General features: G+C 42.5%; 1 long non-coding RNA gene across 2 annotated transcripts in view; it reads right to left on the bottom strand.

Moving 5' to 3' along the window:
• Nucleotides 1-14,198, bottom strand: part of LOC138448323 (uncharacterized) — a 91,997-nt gene extending 77,799 nt beyond the window's left edge. For both annotated transcript variants that reach the window (XR_011260149.1, XR_011260152.1), the window contains exon 1: nucleotides 14,011-14,198. This is a non-coding gene — a long non-coding RNA (uncharacterized lncRNA). The remainder of the gene's footprint in view (nucleotides 1-14,010) is intronic.
• Between the last annotated feature and the right edge of the window lie 7,678 nt (nucleotides 14,199-21,876).

Raw genomic sequence — 21,876 nt, 5'->3', positions numbered from 1 at the left:
TCCATACACTAGCTGCAAGAAGGATGGTTATTTACTATGGAAACAAAAGAAAACCTGGTACCTTCTAAAGATTTTATAAAGGCTTACTGAAGTGGGTGTGTACATGAATGTCTGATGTGTTGGTTCACACCCACCAGACCTCTACCACAATGCTTGACCTTCTCAATCCCGCCAGTGCAGCCCCCTGCGAGCGAATGCCCACAAGTGCAATCTGCCATTGATACTGGAGGGGGGATGGGTGAGGATGGGGCGAGAGTGATAGACCCAGAGCAATGTTCAAGGGACACATACATATGTTGATTGCAGGGACAGGGTCTTCAAAGGGGAGTCTGGAGACACCGGGTCTGCGGTGGCCATGTGGACAATGGTCACAGTGCGGAAGATGCCTTTGAGGTGTGCATGGTGTTTGACACCTTGAGCCTTCCCATCCACCCAGCCCTCTTGCGAGCACATGGTCACAGGTGCGAACTGCCATTGATACTGGAGGAGGGGTGGATTAGGATGAGGCGAGAGCGATATGCCAATATATGTATTATTGCACACCAATATGTTATGATACTCTTATATGCTTGGACGTGTAGTGGACTTACAAAACATTTCTGACAACTGTTCAGCTTGAATTGTTTTTTATTTTTGTATTTAGTTTGGTAAGGTGGATGTCAATGACACTACAAATTATACTGCTGCGGTTGAGGTACTGGCTGCATGAATCCACGGTATTGTCCGCTGTCACTGGGGAATTCATCATTAATGGCTCGAACCACACAGGCAGGCATTACTCTTCAGATGCGAAATCCCAGTCTTCCATGAATCCACCGTGTAAATGCGCGATATGCCACAAGTGTGTACCACCTGTGTAAGAGATACAGATATAGTGTACTGGAATGAACCCAACTATTTTTTTATTTTATTTGCACTACCTTGTAAAATGTACGTCATTGTTTTGATTTAAAACGTACCCTTTCGTACAACGTATTGACATGATAAGATAGGATATTTTATTTATTTCACACTCATACACAACTGTTTCAGTGCTCATTGACAGTACTTGTGATTTCAAGTACGGATCACTTACAAATGTGAACGCACATTAAAGAAAAACAAGTTTTGGAGATACTTCAAAGTTAAAAAAATGTAATTGTTTGGTCAATAAATCTAAAGTGGAACACTTTAGCTTCATTTTACAATGAGTAAATTATTCAATTTACAGGACAGGAAGCAGGGGAGGAGTCCGAAACTGGGAGGGTGGCCTAAAAGGACAGCCACCCCCCACAAGTTTGAATGTTGCATGACTGTTGATTGGTTGGGTTCCTGGATACAAGGCAAAGGTCCCGAGACAAAAGGCAAGTAGAGCACTGGAACAGAAGAACCGAAGAAGAAGATGACAAAGACGCCTGCAGCACCTTCCAGTGACCAGTGAAGCCTGTTAAAGTACCGCTGCTGTCCTGACCCCGTTTTTGAATCGACATGGATGGTCCAAAGAGAATGATTTCCTCCCATGGACTAGTAGAATGAACCAGACCTAAGACGACATGCAAATTGAGCTATCCCATGATCTGCTGCGAACTTCCTGGGCTGCAAACGGCCAATACTGTGGGCCCTGCGACCACTTTTCAGTGCATCATCTACCCGTGAACGAATTCTCACAAACCTTTGGTGGACTCCTTCAGGACCTCCAGAAGGAAGAATACCCTCCTCAAAATCACCTGACCAGAGTGCAGGACTGAGTAAGCGAGGTGAATCTTTTGGATGAGAACCGTTCCCCCTTGGAGCCTGTGAAAAGGTGCCAAAACCTCAGACCGACGTTGGAGCATAAGGAACCCTTTGCTCTGAGACGTTTCTCTCGACTGCTGGTGCAACAAGCCTTCCAGGGTCCCTGCTTTTCATCACCATGATCAAGGAACAGGAGACCGGGTCCACCACTGCTGCACTGTGAAAAAATCCAGCAGCATCTTCTTCACAGATCTTCAGGTATTGTAGGATTTATGGTAGTACATACCTCAAATGATTCTGTCGCTCCTTTGCTGCTGGAGGGCTGATTCTGGTGTTTGGGTGTTCACCCATACCGTTTGCACAGGGCCTAACACGTGTGCCCCCTTAGGGAGCTTTCCCAAGGCCCCTGAAACCATTTTGACCCACAAAAGCATTTTACTTACTTGTAAAAGAAGAATCCTCTGGAAATGTGCCTTTTCTGCATCTGTGTCTTATCTGCTTGCTTGTCCTCCAATCTGACTTTGAAGAGCTAAAGCCTTAATGCCTCTGAAAAGGAGTACAAGTCTTTTAAAGTACCGACCTGCTATTGTTGGTGTTGAATACCCTTTTTATTCCTACAACAGAACATTTTCTGAGTTGCTATAACAAGTGATTTCACTTACCTTGAACTGCGTTCATTAACTGTACAAATCTTAACTTACGGTTTACTTACCTGAAGTATTGCATTGATTTTCTATTGAGTTTATTAGTTGGAAATAGTACTTACTTACCTGAATTATTTTATCCTTGTGTACATAAAATATATAACTATTCTACTATAACTACAAGTGTTTAAGTGTTTCTTTGGGCCTATGTATTTACTGAGTTCATTGTACTTACCTACAGTAACTCACATCTCTCTCCTAAAATGAGCCTGGCTGCTCTTCCATACTACCAAAGCTTTGAGTGGTACAGACTTATATTAGAAGTTGGGGCTCTGTATTCCAAGGGTTAGTTTTATAAAGTCTTACCACAGGTAGACATTAGGAAAACTCTGCTAACAGAGACTTCCAAGATGGTGGCAAATACTGTACTTGAATTTAACTCCTCCCTAATGCTTATTATAGAGAATTAACACATGCCCAAAGTTATCCAATCCCTAAGTGAAGCTGATTCCCAGCAAGTAAGGTCAGAGTAATTTAAAAGTAGGTAATAATCAATTGAAAACCTGGGTTCAAACGGAAATGGGGATCAACCTTTTGAAACATGAAGTGAAAATACAGCTCCTCTCTGAGGTATAAGAAGGGAGGGAAATGTCCAGTGTGTGAAAGGATCCCGGAAGGGGTAGACTCTTCTACCTCCGCTCCCTTGCCCCAAGGGGATGTCAGAGGGAGGAACATTCGAACAGAATGAAGGCTGATAAAGCAATGGACCGTTCTGGAAAATACTGCATTCCTTTAACCCGAGATTTATCTTCAAGAGTGAAACCTGGCAGAGAAGATTGCAGCAAGAAATGAAACCCATACCTCTGCACGTCGAGAAAATGTGGGGTCCACAGTCCATGCCCTCCACCTTCAATCCTGAGGAACAAGAGCAAGTCCTCTGACAGGATGGCAGCTAAAATATTGGATGCCTGATGAGGACCCAGATAAGGGAAAAGAAATACCTATCTCAGCCTGCTGAGTACGCAGGAGGTCTATGCAGGACCTACCAGGTCCCAGACAGAGAAGAGACCTGGTGAAAAATATGCCAAGATTTCTGTAGAAAGCTGTAACAAAAGCTGGAGGATTGAAAATTGAGGTTTAATAAAAGGCCTAGTGAAAACTCTGAACCTGTGTCTGATGGAAGAGCTCATAAGATCATAAGAAGCTGAAACCAAAAGATCAGAGAGCTGGTAACACATCTTCCCCTACACTGGATATGGATATTTAACTAGAATCTAGCGAGAAAGACATTTTGTAACACATGGAGAAGCTGAAAACCCAGGCGGTTCCCTTGCAGCGGAAGAAGGCGTTCTGAACCAAGGAAATTCCAACAATTTTTCCTGATGGAGTGGCAAACAACAGACACCACTTAGGTCAGCAAGCAGTCCATAAATACTTTACCGGGGCTGTTGGGAAAGGGAAAGGATGCCAAGGAGAAAACAGAGCCCTGCAACTGAGACCTTTCCCACCAAGCTCCATCTGCCCGGTTGTGAGAGCGTAAGCAACACTTCCTGGACCTTCTGCTGTACCGGAGTACAGCCATTGCTTTGTTGTGCCCACCGTCTCCTCCGGTGTGAACACCGGCATCTCCATTGCTAAGCAAGGCTTGAGCCATACCTCCTTGCCTCAGTTTCATCCGGTTCACCAGGTTTGACTTCAGTATTACATCCGGCATTGGCAAAACCAGCACAAGTCAGACCTCGCTGTCTGCGGGGTCCGTGGCCCATAGTTATCTGCCATTGACTGCTGGACGCTGAAAGAGAGTGGATACTCCATCTGCTTGGTTGTGATCCCTCTCTTGCACCAAACTTTCATTCTATCTCTCTTCTACCTTATGATTCCAAATTACTTGTGTGCCATGTCTATTCTCTAGTCTCTACTTTTGTGTCCAAAACTTCGATTCTTCCCCGGTATCAATCAGGTTTCCGTCCCCTGCATTCCACTGAAACAGCCCTTCTATCAGTTTTAAATACTTTACTCAACAGAACGCTACTCAAAGCACTTCTCTTTCCTTATCTTATTAGATCTATCCGCTGCATTTCACTATGTTTATTGCTCACTTTTACTAGCTTCTCTTTCATCTTTTTTTTTTCCTGTCTCTGTTCTTTCCTGGTTTAGATCCTATCTGTCTCAACAGACATTTTCATTTTAATGGGGAGGGAAAACTTTGGATTCTTTTCCTCTTGCTCATGGTGTCCCAGAAGGATCGGTTCTCGGTCCTTTTCTTTTTTCTATTTAAACTTCCCCCTTGGCTGAAGTTATTTCTTCCTTTGTTTATAACATCATTTCTTTGCTGATGATACTCAGCTTTTTCTGTCTTTCTCCTCTTTTTCAGCTGATATATACAATCAGCTATCCTCTTGCTTACTGGCCACTAGATCCTGGATGTCTTCTTATTATCTTACACTTAATACTGCTAAAACTGAAGTACCTTTCTTCCACTCTAAAACCATTCCCTCAGCCTTACCTCTTCTTTATATATCATTTCCTCCCTCCCAGCTTCCAATCTCATCTTCTGTCTGTAATCTGGGACTTTACTTTGATACTGCCCTATACTTTAAACACCACATTTCAATATGATTGCACACCTGTTGCTATCATCTATTTAATATAAGTCTGTTTCTTCTTGACCTTTGATGCTACCAAAGTACTGATGTCTTCTTTAATTGTGTCATGCTTATTTTATGGCTCTACTGCACTCTTTGGTCTTCCACTTACACAACTTGTCCCTCTGCAATCTGTCTTTAATGCCTCTATTTGCGCACTTTACTGTCTGGCTTCACGTGATTCCATCTCTTCTGCCCTTCTTACTCTTGGCTAGCTCTCTTTTCAAGCTCAATTTAAATTCAACTTGTTATGTCTTGTCTTTAAATTGATTTATGGTCTTGCTCCTGATTATCTCATCCCGTTGGTTTCATTCTATACTCTTTCTCGTTCTCTTCGCTCTAGTTCTCAATTTCGTCTTGTAGTGCCACTTCCTCCTTGTGCGCAGTCACGTTTTCACACATTTACTCATCTTGCTCCTTTACACTCGAACAAACGCTCTTCCTCTTTCTCTACGTTCTATCTCTGTCTACTCAGTGTTTCATAAATCGCTGAAATCCCATCTACTTCAGCAGAGTTGATAACAGGCTGATTCTGCTCAAACTCCATACTATTGTACTGCTTTTATTGTGTTGATGCTATGTACAGCGCTTTGAATTAAGGCACTATATAAACCTCAAATAAATATAAATACAAATACAAAATGTGCATTAGTTTAGGGACATGCTGTATAAGGATAGGTTGGACATTTGGTTAGGCTATCCTTGTAACCTTTTGGTTATTAGACAAGGGGAGCCAAAGTCTCAAAACTTGTTAAGTTTAGGTTTTGATATTTCCATTAGCCATTGTTTGAAACCCTAAGAGATCCTTTTAGAAGGGAGAAACCCTAACCAGACTCACACATTTATTTAGTTTCCCTGTCCTTCACTTCATTATTTCATATTAAATGTACGTTCTTAGTTAATCCCCTAAAATTGGTAGGGTGACTCCAACACTACCCTATATAGAGTGCCGGTTTTATAAAAGCTGGGAAGCTATCCGAGCCCTGTCTCCCTGCTCGCCCTACCCCATTCACTCTCACAAATAGCCTGTCAAAACTTTAATAAGCACATATGTGTATCACCACAACATACACTATTAATTAGAGAGGAATCCCGGTAGTTATTTGGCCACCTTAGACGTGGGACCAAATGACTACTCTGTCTATACCCGGGAAGGGAAAACACATCAATATATTAAGAGACAGAGCTCCAAAACAGGTTGCACAAAACAATTAGGTTCCTAAAAAAAGTATATAAACTTTAATTAAGTACACATAAAGAGGTTCTGATTCACACAACTAATAATAATCGTCATAAATTCCTATGCATAATATCTGTTAAGATCAACATATAAAAACACAAGGATTTCGTCAATTCCAATCAAATGGTAAGGTAGCAAAGGGTATAAAGTGATTCAGTTTCTGATCGTTGTTCGATAACACAAGTTGTTGTATTCCTGTATACATCCAGGAAATTGTCTCGACATGTTTCTGTTCTTAGGAAGTTTACTCAGAGAACCTTCATCAGGAGGATTGTCAAAATCATGAAAATCCAAATTAAAATCATAAACTGTTTCGTAAGTAGGACAGTATAGTGTACATGTGCAACCTGTAGATTAAAAGAAAAATGGACAGATAAGGAGCTAGCAGATAGCTAAGGTACATCTGTCATATTCCCCAAAGGGTGAATAAGAGAACCAGACGTTGAGTTTTTGTTACCTTTCGTGGTGCTCGTGGGGGCTCACAACATAAGTGAATAGGCTTTTAGTCAGATATGGAATAGCTGAGGACCTGTAATAAATACATGAAAAACCTGAATCAGTGTTTTTCAAATGAGCTCAAAGCCAGTGTTTGAGAAATTCTGTCGTTACAGATAGAAGTGATAAGAAAGTAAGGTAATTACAATGGGCTCACCAGAATGTAAATAAGTCTGTAATCCGTGCGTAGAGACGCAGCAGAATAGGGAGCGGCCCTTGGTTAGTCTGTCTAAGATACAGACTAACCAAGTACGAGGTAGCTTAGCGTTTCCCCGGTTTCTTTGGTGGTGGCAAGACTCTGTGTCCTCTCTCTAGGCTATGAGAGTGAAATATAACCGTGTACAGAGAGTGCTCCACTCACAAGCTATTCTCCGTTCTTTGTTGTAGAGACTACATTGGTCTTTTTACTAAGAATTATCTACCAATGCTAGTGGCCTCTGTTTTTTCGAATAGAGCCATACAAAGGGCCGCTCCCTATTCTGCTGCGTCTCTATGCACGGATTACAGACTTATTTACATTCAGGTGAGCCCATTTTAATTACCTTACTTTCTTATCAGTTCTATCTGTAACGACAGCATTTCTCGAACACTGGCTTTGAGCTCATTTGAAAAACACTGATTCAGTACACTATACTGTCCTACTTATGAAACAGTTTATGATTTTAATTTGGATTTTCGTGATTTTGACAACCCTCCTGATGAACGTTCTCTGAGTAAACTTCCTAAGAACAGGAACATGTCGAGACAATTTCCTGGATGTATACAGGAATACAACTTGTGTTATCGAACAATGATCAGAAACTGAATTACACTGCCAGTTGTTTGCTGAATGTACTTTATACCCTTTGCTACCTACCATTTGATTAGAATTGACGAAATCCTTGTTTTTTTATATGTTGATCTTAACAGATATTATGTATAGGAATTTATGACGATTATTATTAGTTGTGTGAATCAGAACCTCCTTATGTGTACTAAATTAAAGTTTACATACGGTTTTTTAGGATCCTAATTGTTTTGTGCAACCCGTTTTTGAGCTCTGTCTCTTAATATATTGATGTGTCACCACAACATACACCAACAATACACCAAGATGCATAGAAAACCTATATTCTTAAAAATGCACATCACTTCTCAATACTTTTTTTTATTGTTTTAGCTGATAAATCAACTTTTACAATATTTAAAACTTTACATTTTATAATATTCACAGTTTAAACACAGAAGAAAGTAGAAGTAGAAAATACACTTTAAAACAGAATTTTGGTATGACTTAAAATGTACAATTCATCAAACTCATGTATAAACACAGGAGTAGTCATAAAAACTGCGTCTTCTATTTAGACATAGCATGTAACAATCAATCTCCTGAGTATTTTTAAAACCACTTGACTCTAACAACCTAGTTTCAGTGCATGCAGAAATTAGAGGACAGCAATTTGAATTGTAGTCCGATGACCAGAAAATAAAATTTGCAAGAGCTGATCGTAAGTGATCGTTAAATATTCAGATTTCCATTTTTTGAAGTGCAAAGAGCATAGATCCTGAAGCATCTCACATCTAATAATCAAATGCTGTAAAGTTTCTTTGCTTCCTTTATGTAGGCAAAATCGACAAACATTTTTGCCTTTTGTTAACTGTCCTTGCTTATTTAAAATGTCTCTAGTGGGCCACAAGTCAAACCTTAAACGAAGAAAATCTAGCTTGTGTGATACAGAGGCTGCCTGTATTAAGGTTCAACAGTGCTATACGTTTTATCTTGGAATGGATTATTTTAAAAATTATTGTATTTCAGACATCTCTCCCTCGTTTGCATCCAATCGTGTTGGAATAACTTGGTTTTTGCATTATTGGGGTTTTCTACTAAGATTTGTATCGAGATATCACCTTGAGCAGTGTTTGAATCACCAGGTTCATCCATGTTTTAACAAATGTATGAGTTGATGTATACATAAATTGTGACAATATACTTATTAACATTCTTGACTCTGGTGCTAACAGACACTTCCTAAACAATGAGATTACTTGCCACAGGTATCTACAATGCAAGGAGATTAATCCCAGTTCATATCGGATCCATACAACTGGTACGCATTTGGGGAGGTTTAACACAAGCTTCCAGTAACGCCCTTCAAGTTTTTACATCAAGATTTCAGAAAATTTAAGTTTTGTATCTGCTTCGTATAGTAATATCAGAGTGATATTTTGGTCTAATAAAAGTTATGAGAGGAGAAAGAGAAAATGTCCCATGTTTTGCCTGGATTAACATTGATTGAGATATCCCTGTGGACACCTTAGTTTCCAGATTCGTCAAGTAAGGTCTATCATTTCTGTACTGTTAGGCAGTATCAAGCAGAGTTTTTTTGCAAAAAACTGTTTTTGTGACTACTTGTTCCCTTTTTATTGTTACATATTAGCACCTTTGTTTTACTCACATTAATTGACAATAGATTCTGGTCAACATACACTGATAAAGCATCTAGTAGTCGCTGGAGACCCTGTGGTGTGACATCAACACTAGGTCATCCGCATAAAATAGTGCTGGCACCTGATGTTCATTAAGCTTCGGGGCACCACTATCAATGTCCTGAAATCCATCACTCATGTCTGATATGAAGAAATTAAAGATGGCCGAGGCAAGTATGCATCCTTGCCTCAGCCCACTAAAAGTTTCAATAAATGGTGTCAAATCACCCATAATAGAAATTCTAGCCTCTAATTTTGTGCCTGTATGAAGGGACTGAATCAATGCAAGAATGGTTGAGGGACAATTTGCTTTCTTCAATTTTTCTGATAAGATCTCTCTCAAAACCGAGTCAAAGGCAGCCTGAAAGTCTACAAATGTCACGTAGAGAAATGTTGACTTTGGATAGCTCTAATAGTCAACAAATTAACTGATGTGCAAAACCCGGGCACAAATTCACTTTGAAATGGATTGCAGTGAAAGTTTGTTATTGCCCACTGGTTGAGATCTCTGAGAATGAATCTAGACAAAAGCTTACCCGGGGCATCAAGAAGGGCGATCGGTCGATAGTTGACAGGGCATGACAGATCGCCCTTCTTGAATATGCAAACAATTATAGAGTGCCACCATAAGTCAGGGACGATTCCCGGAGTGAGGACATGTTGAAATATATTACTATGTATTAAGGCCCAATTCCGGGGATGCTGTTTAAGCATCTTGTTGTTAAGACCGTCAGACCACAGAGCTCTCAAATTACTTGATCTCATTATGTAATGTAAAATGTCCTCTTCATTCATATTAATTTGATAAGATGTCATGGGATTTGCATTGTTTATCTTGACATCGGTCTTTGGTCTAGAATGCATTTCAGTGTAATGTTGAATCCACTGCTCCTGAGTGACGCCATTGATTTTTATCGGACGTTGAGTATTATGATTAGCTATATTTAAGTATCTGCATATTTGTGCCGAATTATTTTCCTGTAGTGCCTTCAACATTAATTCACCATCTAACTGGTAGAGGAAAGCTTTCCTTAATTTGTCTCCAGTTGTTATACTTGCATTTTATAGATCTTAATAGCACAGACCTCTCTAACGGGGGCCTTAGCAGGGCATTTCTCTTCAGAAGTCTCAACTCTCTTTACTGATTCTGAAATGCATGATCAAATGTGTGTCTCTTTTTGAAAATATGCCCTGCATTTACACATGAGTGGATTTTAAATAACTGCATGGCATTAATATATTTGTCACTTGATGTATGAGCATCAGTTTGTGTTGTTTGTAACTTCATTATATTATCATTGAATAGATTAAGAGAGTTGGAATCCCAGAAGAAGCATGTCCGTGCATTGTTCACCTGTAAGCATTTGGAATAGCAATTTCATGTTGGTGGTTTCACCGTCATGTCAAAATTACACCGAGACAAAAGGAGCCCATGATCACTATGCTGTTGTTGACCACTTCAAAATGCACAATTTTGGAGTACGTTATGGAATCAACATAGACATAATCTATGATGGAGTGACTTTTTCCTCTACACCATGTGGGGGCAGGAGGCACATCTCCCTCGATTGTGCCATTTAACACATATAATTGCCATCTATCCATGAAGGTTGTCCATGTTTCAACTGCAGGATTTTGTTTGTTTTTATTTTTGTTGTCAGCTAAACATTGCAAGTTCAAATCTCCTGCGATTATGGTGTTAGCAATTTCGGCAGTGTCACTAATCATATTCAGAAGTGATTCAAGCTCATGAAAGAATTTTTGATCAGTCAGAGCAGCCAGATTTCTATACATATTAATCAGTTTGATTACCCCCCTGGATAATTAATCTTAACCAACTGCAAGTGTAAATTTGGTGACACCCAAGGATATAGTTTTAGGCGTGCATCATTTTTGGTAACCACCATAAGGCCTGAAGTTGGGCGACCTTTGTTCTTGCTTGAGGCCGAAATGAGGTTAACACTGTGATCTATCCACACCCGCTGCTTAACTAACCAAGTTTCTTGTAGCACCAGGATGTCAATATTATCAATTGAACTTGCACTTTCGTTAAAAAGATGAACGTGGCCCTGTGTGTTCCAACTGGTCAGCAGGATGATTTTATTCAAGATTGGAGCACTTAGCTAACACTTGGTGCTCCCACTCCATTGATCCAAAGATGTCTTAGATAGATTCAAACTATTATTAGTTGAAGCGTACAGCTCATTATTATACCACCGACGTCCGGGATCATGTTCAGTGTTACTAGGACCACCTTCAATAGCAGGCAGATTGAATATTGTCGGGTCCAGAATCAAAATGAATCCCAATCTGAAGAATTCCATTTTGGCCAACCATAAGGTGTTTCTAACCAGACCCGATCGTATCCACATCCTAACTAGTTAAGTCTTTGTCATTCAGGAATTCTACTTGGTCTATATCAGAGGATATAATATATTCTAATTGTGGTATATCATCAATTATGGCTAATATGTTGAAACAACAGAGATCATAAGGTTCAAATGGAGCAGGACGGCATTTCATTATCAAACGATGAAGGTGACTTGCATTTTTAGAAAGAGTTGTCACTGAATTATAGCCAACAGAGAAGTCTGCAACAGGCGGGGCAACTAGTTGGTACTGTGCCATGTTATTATCCGCTGTATGTTTATTTACTTTATTTTCTATCTGCGGCATGCTAATTTTTGGATTCTTGTATTTTTGTATTTCATCTCTTATTTGAGGTAAGAGAGTTTCAGTTAGGACTATTTCAAAATCCTTCTTAGGGCCTCATTACGACCCTGGCGGTAAGGGGTTAACGCCAGCGTTAGCTGCGCCGACCCCTTACCGCCAATTACGAGGTCCCCTAGCGCCATGGTGCTTTTAACACCTGCTTTTAGCAGGTGTTAAAATCCATGGCGCTAAGGGACCATGGAGTTAATTACGCCACCGTAATTTACGGTGGCGTAATTAACGCCTTCCCCACTCCCATTATGCCCTATGGGGCAAAAATGGGAATGGGGAAGGGTAAATGGGGATTGGGGACTTACCGCCCCGCCTAGGTCGGAATGGGGCGGTAAGTCCGCCAACCACCATGGCGTAAACGTAGTTTACGCCATGGTGGTAAAGTCACGGCCCAGGCGGTAACTTACCGCCTGGGTCGTAATGAGGCCCTTAGTCTTTGGTCCTAGAGGTGCAGCTTGTGTGTTAAGAGTTATGCTTGGCATCACCAGAGTTTCCCCATGAATTCTTTGGTCCTCTTCGATATTAGTGACCAAATCGTCCGAGGGTTGATAAATAACTGGCTGTTTTTTCTTGAAATCATGGCTCGCATTGATACCACCGGTCATATTTTTAGACTTAGCTACTACCGCAGAGCTAGCGATTTCATTTTGGGTCTTAGGAATCTGAATTTTCTGTACAAATTGTCTTGTTTGCGTTGAGGATGCAGGTTTGCTAGCTTTTTCATTTTTAGATTTTTTATTATTAACTAATGCCGGTTTTTGGAGGCATTTAGATTTACTCCTTGCATTTTCTAAGTTGAATATTGGATGCAGCACCAACGAAGGCAGTCCCACTATATCATCTTGCAGCGTTACCCCGGTGTCTTTACTATAAACTGCTGCACCATTAATATTACTAGCGGGTGCTGGAATAGCTAACACCTCAGCTCGCATTATATGCGGTATAGTAGGCAAGGAAGGGACCAAGTTATCAGCTTGCGCACTGGTGTGCTGAGATTTGCGTTATGATTTTTAGACAATATGTTTAGAGTCATACTCATTATGCATTGTCATGTTTGTTTATTTCTTTTGTTTTGTCTGCATATCATGCATCCACTTTACTATCTGATCAATGTGTATTGATTGTTTTGTGATTTTCGAATCCAGTGTCTCAAAGAGTTTGATTAATGAATGGATAGTCGAATTCATAGCTATCAATTTCACTTCTAACAAAGGAGGTTGTAAAATATGCATTTCATTAGTAGGAGGCAGTAAAAGTGGCTCACTGTGAGGTAGATCACTTTTTCGCAGTGTAGGTCGCATAAAAGATAGCTCTAGTGAGTCACGGTTAAATGTTGCAAATATGTCCGGAGACTGGGACAGGGATCTGATATTGTTTAGTAAATCAGAAATCTGTAAAACAGAAGGGAGGACAAAGTCTGCATTAATATCTAAATTGTCTGCATGAGGGCCTATGATCAAAGTATGTTGTAACGGCTGCTCAGGATCAGACATGTTTTCAGATGCAGATACATCTAATATCGAGATTTCTCTCATTAAAAAAGTGTCAGTAATTACAGGGTTAACTGATTGAGAATATTGGTCTGTATCAGAATCATTAACTATTATGGTTACATTGTTCTCGTTTGCAGGTAGCACGGAATCTGTGACTGTATCAGAACAAGCCACTGTTATTCGCTTGACTTCCGTCAGTGTAGCAAAAAAAAACAGGACTCACAATTTCAGATGGCATAGTGAAGCAATCAGCTTCGGAAGATACAGAAGTTATCTCCGCGCGCTATACAAAACTCGCGGATGTCTATATTGGCTGATTTACTTCTAAGAATTCCACTCGACTTTTTAGTACTTTTTGCAGAAGTGGTAGGTATCTTGGCAGCGCCATCCCTAGATGCGGCAGCTGCTCGTGTGACCACCCTGCACGGCACCATGTTTACTTGTAAGGAGTGTAAGTGAGCCTGCATGAACTATAAGGTAATTAATAAATATTGGAATCAAATTAGCTCAAGTATGTATTTTGAAATTTTAAACAGTGATGAGCACTCTGCTCGCTGGTCGCATCGCACCGAAGCAGCAAATCAGCCTACCTCAGACTTTCTCCTGACTTCCTGAATGCGCGCGTGCAATGTGCGTGTCCTTGGGAGTTTTAGGAAGTGAGGTAGGCTGGGAGGAGCACGCAGAGGCGGAGTTGCTGTGGACAATGATCCCAATTCACTGAAGAAAGTTCAAAGAAACACGCCAGTCGCACACCAGTAGTCACGCCAGTAGGGGGATGTGTTCTCTGGAACAAAATAAAGGAAAGAAGTGTCAACTCTTGTCATTCAAGTGCCTTACTACATGGCCATGTGGTCGCTGCCAATGATAATATAAATCCAATCCATATGCATGAAGTCAAACAGGGCTCCAAACAGGGATCCAAGCAGCAGAGCAGCCTACCTCAGACTTCCTGCTGATTTCCCGAATGCGCACGTGCAATGCGCGTGTCCTTGGGAGTTGTAGGAAGTGAGGTAGGCTGGGAGGAGCACACAGAGGCGGAGTTGCCGTGAACAATGAGCTCAATTTACTCAAGAAAGTTCAAAGAAATATGCCAGTTGCACACCAGTAGTCACTCCAGTAGGGGGATGCGTTCTCTCAGACTTCCTCCTAACTTCCCGAATTAATACTTAAACAGTAGTCCTACAATACATGTTAAATAACATAAAAACATACACCCATGTATACACAAAGAACGATCTCACAAAGGCATAGGGGGTCATTACGAGTTTGGCGGTAAGGGGTTAACGGCGCAGGTAAAGGTGCCGGAGCCGTCAACCCCTTACCGCCTCATTACGAATTCTGCTCGCGGGACCCGCTAAGGACGCCTGGTAAAACCACATTGTTAACGCCTGGTAAAACCAGGTGTCCTTACTGGGTCCCGCGAGCAGACCAGGGTGCTAATAACGGGCCCCTTTATTAACAGGCCCGTGGTTAGCACCCTCCCCATTCCCATTGAGCCCTATCGGGGCTCGAATGGGAATGGGGATGGGTTCCTCGAATGAGGAATTACCAGGCCCTCCAAGGTCGGAATGGCCCGGTATTTCCTCATTCAAGGAACCCAGACCCGGTATCCCGTATGGGGGTAGCCATGCCGCTAATAGCGGCATGGTTACCTCCATACTCGGAATGACCCCCAAACACTTACTGCCCCTTTCACGATACCTTCAGCACCAACCTATAACTAACGTTCAGATGTTATGTTATGTACTTGTGATATATACTGTGTGCTGCTGCCATGCGCCTGGACTTCAAGAGAAGTGGGTGGGTTAGGTTAGTGGATCATGAGGGGAAAATGCAAGATTGCTTTGCTGGTGTGTTAATATGTGCGAACAGGAAGTACCCTGAACACTGTGTAGGTCTGTTTCTAGGCGTCATGTGTCAAGAGGAATTTGTGTCTAGAGGTGACCTTTTGTCCCCATGAAGCAAGGATGCATTGGCCAGGACTGTGATATCGAAGCTACTTGTATAGGTGTAGTGTTCAGTTGGCTGTCTCTTGGGAAGGTTTTTTAGTTGCTGCATGAGAGTGGCCTATGTGATATCCTAGGAGGCTGAGAAGACCAGTCCTAGGTGGTTAGTGGAGGGTCTGGTGGGCAACTTGGAGCATTTATCTGCGTAAACATGACGACCTTTTAGTAGTGGTGCACTTTGGTTAAGGTACTTGTAATGTAATGTAATGTAATGTAATAGAATTTATAAAGCGCGAACGAAGACCTGGAGGCATCAAGGTGCTAACGGCGAGAACATCACCGGAGAGGAGAGAGAGGCAGACACCATTTAAAACAGAATGTGACAATTGCCTCATTACGGGTTTGGCGGTAGCTGTGCTGTTAAAAACGGTGCGACTGCTGCCAAACTCGTGATTTTACTGGCACCCGCCAATGGGGACGAACGTGGGTGTTCCGACTTTGGCAGAACTGGTCCGTCCCCATTGTCGCGTGCCGGTAATATGGAACTCCCCATTCCAATTTGAGCCCCATAGGGCTCAGTGGGAATGGGGAGGTCGGATGCACCAACACCGTTTATAACGGTGCCTGTGCTTCTGACATGCTGCGCTCACGGGTGCCGCTCTACCCGCACAACTCGCAGTCTGCCGGTCCGGATGCAATGGCACCGGCAAGCTTACCGGTGCCATTGTATCCGGACCGGCAGACTCGTAATGACCCCACAATGTCTTGCAGCATGCTGATGTGGGTAGGTATCTCTTGCAGTGGACAGTGTACAGTGACTTGTCCTTTATGAGAATGAGGGAACATGGAGAGTAGTGAAGACAAAGTGGGCATGTGGCACTCAGCAACAAGTAGACCTAAGGTGAGCATAATTTCCAGGAGGGAGTTCAGTAGGGATGTCAGAGAAAGCAGAGTCCTAGTGGTATCACTAGGAACAATTCTGCATGCTACAATATCTAGGAGTTAGTCAAGGGAATTATATTGAGCAACCGGGATAAAATGGCAGTAGGGCATTCGTTAACTGGGACCGCTGCTGATCAGCGAGCCAGTAAAGACCCCAGAGAATAGTAGAAATGTGATCCCATTTGTCTATAACAGACGGTCAAGAAGCAGCATTCTGAATTATCTTAAGGCACCTGAGATAATCGGAAATACCAAATTAGCAATGATTGCCAACACTCATTACAAGTTTGCCGGTCCGGGAACTACGGTACCAGTAAGCTTGCCAGTACCGTAGTTCCTGGACCGGCAAACTACGAGTTCTGCCCGCGGGTGCCTTCACGGCCGTCTGACCTGGCGGCCGTAAAGGCACCCGCGAGCAGACCATGTCGGATGCACCAGCACCATTATTAACAGTGCCGGTGCATCCGACCGCGCCATTCCCATTGAGCCCTGTGGGGCCGAATGGAAATGGGTAGCATCTTTTTATCCGACGCTTGTGAATGGGCAAATACCTGGTCCGGTGGTGTCATAATGATCCCGTAATTGCCCATTCGCAGGTGCCGGAAATTATTGCAAGTTTGGCGGCAGCCTGCGGGTTTTACTGGCAAGGCTACCGCCAAACTTGTAATGAGGCCGACTTCATTCAAAAGGGAGTTAAACGAGTACCTTGTGTAGCAACTTCAATTGACATAATCCTACATTTTCCACCCAGAACCTGGAAGGAAAATGGCTAATGGATAGGGCAGAAACGAAGAGCCCCAGAGGTCTGCTACCTCTAATAGTAAGCACATTAGTTAAATCTAAACCATATTTAAGCCACTTGGTGCCTGTTAGGGGGAATATATATATATATATTGATAAGGAGGGCGGACTGACTGACAGTCCAAAAATAGCAGCAGCACTCAGGCAATGAAAGATGACACCAAGGCAAATCCCAGATGGGAAAATCCGCTGCAAAACAGTCCTTTATTTTTCATATTTCCATGGACAGGAGGGCAGCAGAAAATGCAAAGCAAATGACAACGCGTTTCATCATTGCGGGCTTCGTCGGTAGTGGCTGTGTAGTTATGGTTAAGTTGCTAATCCCATAGGAAGAGCACTTTTTGGGCGGCTTATAACTTCGCTCTCCCTGGACGAATCCTCACCAAACTTTGCAAAAAAGTATATGGCCCACTCTGAATTTTTTTGCAAAGTTTGGTGAGGTTTGGTCCAGGGGGGAAAGATATAGGGGGTCCCAAAATGTCTTTTTTTCCCATAGACTGAATGGGGGAAAAACTTTGCGCATGCCTACAGCTCAAACCGCTGGACGAATTTTCACCAAATTTGGTGAAAATCCATCCAGTAGTTTTTTTAAATGATCAAAAAGTAGGTCTAAAAAAATTAGGTATATCTATGTCCGCTCCACGGACACACTTCCCTGTTCACTCCGCGGGCAAGATAACGATTGGCTAATCGGTCGCGTCATGTCCGCAGACATGTGACGCGTTCGCTCATTGGATAGTGAAGAGCGTGAAGTGCGTCAGATTGTTCCGATGCGCCCGCCATCTTGGATCCGTGTTTTGGTGTCCGTGGACATCGCCGCAAAAACATATTAAAAAACACAACATTGCACTTGTTAAACTTATCAAATACTGTCTGGGGAGGTGAGGGTTGATGAGGATGGGATATGGCATCAAGAAGCAAAAAAGTGTTTTTTTTTTTTCACGAAAGTCATACTGTACATTTGGAGGTGTTCCACAATATAATGTGCGTAAAGCACAGGCGAAGGACTAATGTGTCTGTGTTAAAATGTATTTAAAATAATAATGGAGTCAGATTGCCACCCCCTAGAGTCTTGCATTTGAAGCAGCCACCTGCAGTGTTTGATGGAAACAGCGGCCCTGCACGTGTATGAGAATACGAGTTCTCATGGATGCATTGAGCCATGTTGTTGCAAAGTGAGAATGTATTTAGATTCTGAGTGAAGGTCACCAGCTTTGATTTGTTGGTTGCGAGCTAAGGAAGCCCACGCATGGGACACAAAGTATAAGGTTCAATTGTTTTTTGACCTTGAGAGAAAGGGAATATTCTGTAAGGAATGCAGTGAGAGGAGGTTTGTAATAATGAACATTTGATAAGGTTATGTATTCCAAAAGTGTGTAAGGAACATGTAAATTCAGTTCATGAAGAATCTTTGGTGCGAGCGCATTGAGCGTTACTGTCTGATTCAGTGATGTCATCAATGGCATTTGTGATGTCATCTTTGATGTCCTGGGTGTTAGTCTTAGCAATGCAGGGTGGTGGCGTGAGTTATGGGTGCTTAGCTTACCATAACTGGCGAATTACAGGGGGTTTTCGGTTTTACTTGGAACCTTAACGTCCCTTTAACAATGTTTTTTCACTGAATTTCATAGGTTTTTAGTAGCACAACTTAACCATAACGTCCCTTTAACAACGTTTTTTTACTGAATATATATATATATATATTGCTACTGGCCAGAGGGAGTTTTTCTGTTTGAGTTGCTGCCTCTCCAAGTGATAGAATGGCCAAAGCAGTCAAAGTAACCCTGCAGAAGAAGTGAACTGGTTTAAATACTAGGATTATTAAGTCCACACAATACATCTGTAAACCTCTATTCTTTATATAATAAAGTTGTGCATAGGAATTGTTTCAAAATATAGAGGTAAGTAAACATTCAAAATAACACTGCAGAATAAGGATGAAAATATATATAGAAAGTGGTTGCATATATAGACTGTTCACACAGGTCAGAGGTCCAAATAGACTTATTCAAAAGATGCACAGGCCCTAAAACACAATGGGCCTCATTACGACCCAGACGGAGGACCATGGTGCTATTAGCACCATGGTCCATGCCGGTGTCCGCCATGGCGGAATGGGGAATTACCACCCCATTCCAAGGTTGGCGGGGCGGTAATTCCCCATGCTGCCATGGCCCTTCCCCATTCCCATTTTTGCCCCATAGGGCTCAATGGGAATGGGGAAGACGCTAAGTACGGTGCCGCAAATTGCGGCACCGTACTTAGCACCAAGGTCCCTTTGCGGGTCCCTACTTTAACGGCTGGTAAAACCAACCATTAAGGTCGGGTCCCGCAAAGGGACCTCGTAATTAGGCGCTAATAGGTTAACGGCGCCTCAGCCTTTTACGGTGCCTTTAACCCATTAGCGCCTGGGTCGTAATGAGGCCCAATGACCCAACTCCTGCCTCCCGCCCCCCAAGTCCCAGTGGGCCCATAAGAAACAATACACCAATGCTATCATATAGCACTATGTAAAGAGACTTTACACGGGGCCCTGAATGCAGTTTGAACTCGAGTAAAACCCCAATAGGGATAAGAGGACTCCTCACCAGAAACAGCCCAGCGTAAGTGCTGCATTCCCCAAACCTCAGGACAGGAGCTTGCAGAGTTGAGTGATCACCAGCAAGTAAGGTTGCAGTTCAGTTCTGGATGCAATAGCCCAACACTGGATCTCTAATAAACGTGGATGAACATAACAAACCTTCAAAGCTGAGAAGTGTTAGGCAATAATTGATGTAGTAACCATGTGGGAGACTACACAACACTTGTCCTCCTGGGATTAGGTAACCCACCTTTTGGTATAGGCCTGTACTACACAGGTTGGTAGTGTGACTGAGCAGCCAGGCTTATCTCAAGAGAGGTAAATGTGAGCTGTAGAGCTGTAGCAATGAAATCCACAAAAACAAGTAACCAAGTAACACTTACACTCAAGGTTTGTAGTTATAAACGATAATTTATTTATTCAACAGCAGTTTTTAAATAAGCATTCTTTAAAAAGGGCAATGTATGTAACAATCAAATATACTTTAAAATACTTTTCCAGCATCAACATAAAGCTAGTAGATACTCTTTAGAGATGTTTTTCACACACTTCCTACACACTGAGGTGACTTGACTAACTAGGACAGTAATTGCATTTATATATCACCAGTACACTTTGTAGATTCTGGGGTTGGTAGAAAGGAATGGTTAAGGGAAGGAAAAAAGTTAAACAGGTTCTCAGAGCATGTGAGCACTTAAATCTTCCAATGAAGTCTAGAAGTCTAGATGAAAACCTTTCCCAACAATAATAGTTTAAAACCAAGTAATCACCTCTGAGAGACAGTAAATATCAAATTCAAGTGGATTAGAAGAAGAGTCTGCAGGGAGCCAGGACAGCCAAAGTCAATTGGAGCACAGTCTATGGAGCTGAGGCACTTCTTAGATAATAAAGTCTTGCACAAAGTTAGAGAGTTTGTTGAAGAAAAATCACTGTTGGGTCACAAGCTGTTACAGTTGTGAAGGGTAGAGCTGAAAACAACTCTAGCAAAGTAGCTAATGCAAGTCTCAACTGAGAAGAGCAAAGCTAAAGACAATGAGGTAAATATCGCAAGTCAGAACAGTACCTTTGGTTAGAAGAGTGGTCCAGCTGGCTTCTGTCTGGTTGCACTGATGCAGATCCTGGGTTCCTGGGCTTCAGTCATGGGGACAAGAGGGAGGACATCTGGAGGACTCCTGCTGCAGCAATTCGGAGGTCGGCGGCAGATACGGGCTCTTTTCAGATCAGCGGCACTTAGCGATTTCAGCGCTCGGTAAACAACAACACTGTGGATCATGGACACAGGTTGGGCTTCCTTCACTCCTTGATTCCTACACACTGGTGAGGGCACTCAAGCTCTGGTCCTCCTGCTTCTGGGGGGTCCTGGAAAGACTCCTGAAGCTTCTGGCTGGCTTGCAGATGTTGCACTCGACTACAGATTTCTCGACCCCAGTCACTCGGTTCCTGCAGCAGCAAAGAAGTACAGCCAGTCAGGAGGATGGTCCAGTAGAGTTCTTCTCAGGGTTAGTTGGTCCGACTAACCCAAGGGAAGAAGTGGTCCCTTCTAGAGCTTCTCTCGTCAATCAGAAAAAAGAGTTTCAGCACAGCAGCAGGACTTCACCGGGCAATTCAAAGGTCCAGGAGGATTCAGCAAGCTTTGTTCATGGTTTCTTCATCAGGTTGTTCTTCCCAGTGGTCGACTCTGTCTTCAGTCCCAAAACCCTCGCCTTTTAAGCAGGTTTCTCCCATTCATGCACAGTCTAGCTGTCACTCAAACAGCAGGGTGGCTGTCCTGAAAGAACAGCCAGCCTGTCAATCAAGACTGGGTGCATTCAGGCATTCCTAAAGACAAAGGAAGGGGAGTTTCGGGAACCTCCCTCACTTCCTGCCCATCAAGACACACTGGAGCTAGAGGCGGGTTTCAGGACTGAAGACCGCCAAAGGCAAAACAAAATGAAGAAGGGCTCAAACCTGTCTTGGCATGCAGAGTAAACCCCAAGAAAGACCTCACAACCAGAAAAAGGCAAAAAAAGAAGACCAGGGCCATTTTGACAAAATGGTCACCCATGGGTGCTATACTGCAGCTGAAGATTCAGCCTACAATAGAAAAGCGCAATGATAGGAAAATTAAACCACTGCCACCAGCCATTTAAAGTAGTGAGGGTAACATAAAAAATGTTACATGAGTTTGTAGGAAAAGGGGCTACTAA

This window comes from Ambystoma mexicanum, chromosome 1p (assembly GCF_040938575.1).
Source record: "Ambystoma mexicanum isolate Mex_15411 chromosome 1p, UKY_AmexF1_1, whole genome shotgun sequence".
In the NCBI taxonomy this organism is placed as follows: domain Eukaryota; kingdom Metazoa; phylum Chordata; class Amphibia; order Caudata; family Ambystomatidae; genus Ambystoma; species Ambystoma mexicanum.
Note: the sequence above shows the minus strand (reverse complement) of the source record. Positions and strands in the feature narration are given on the sequence as shown.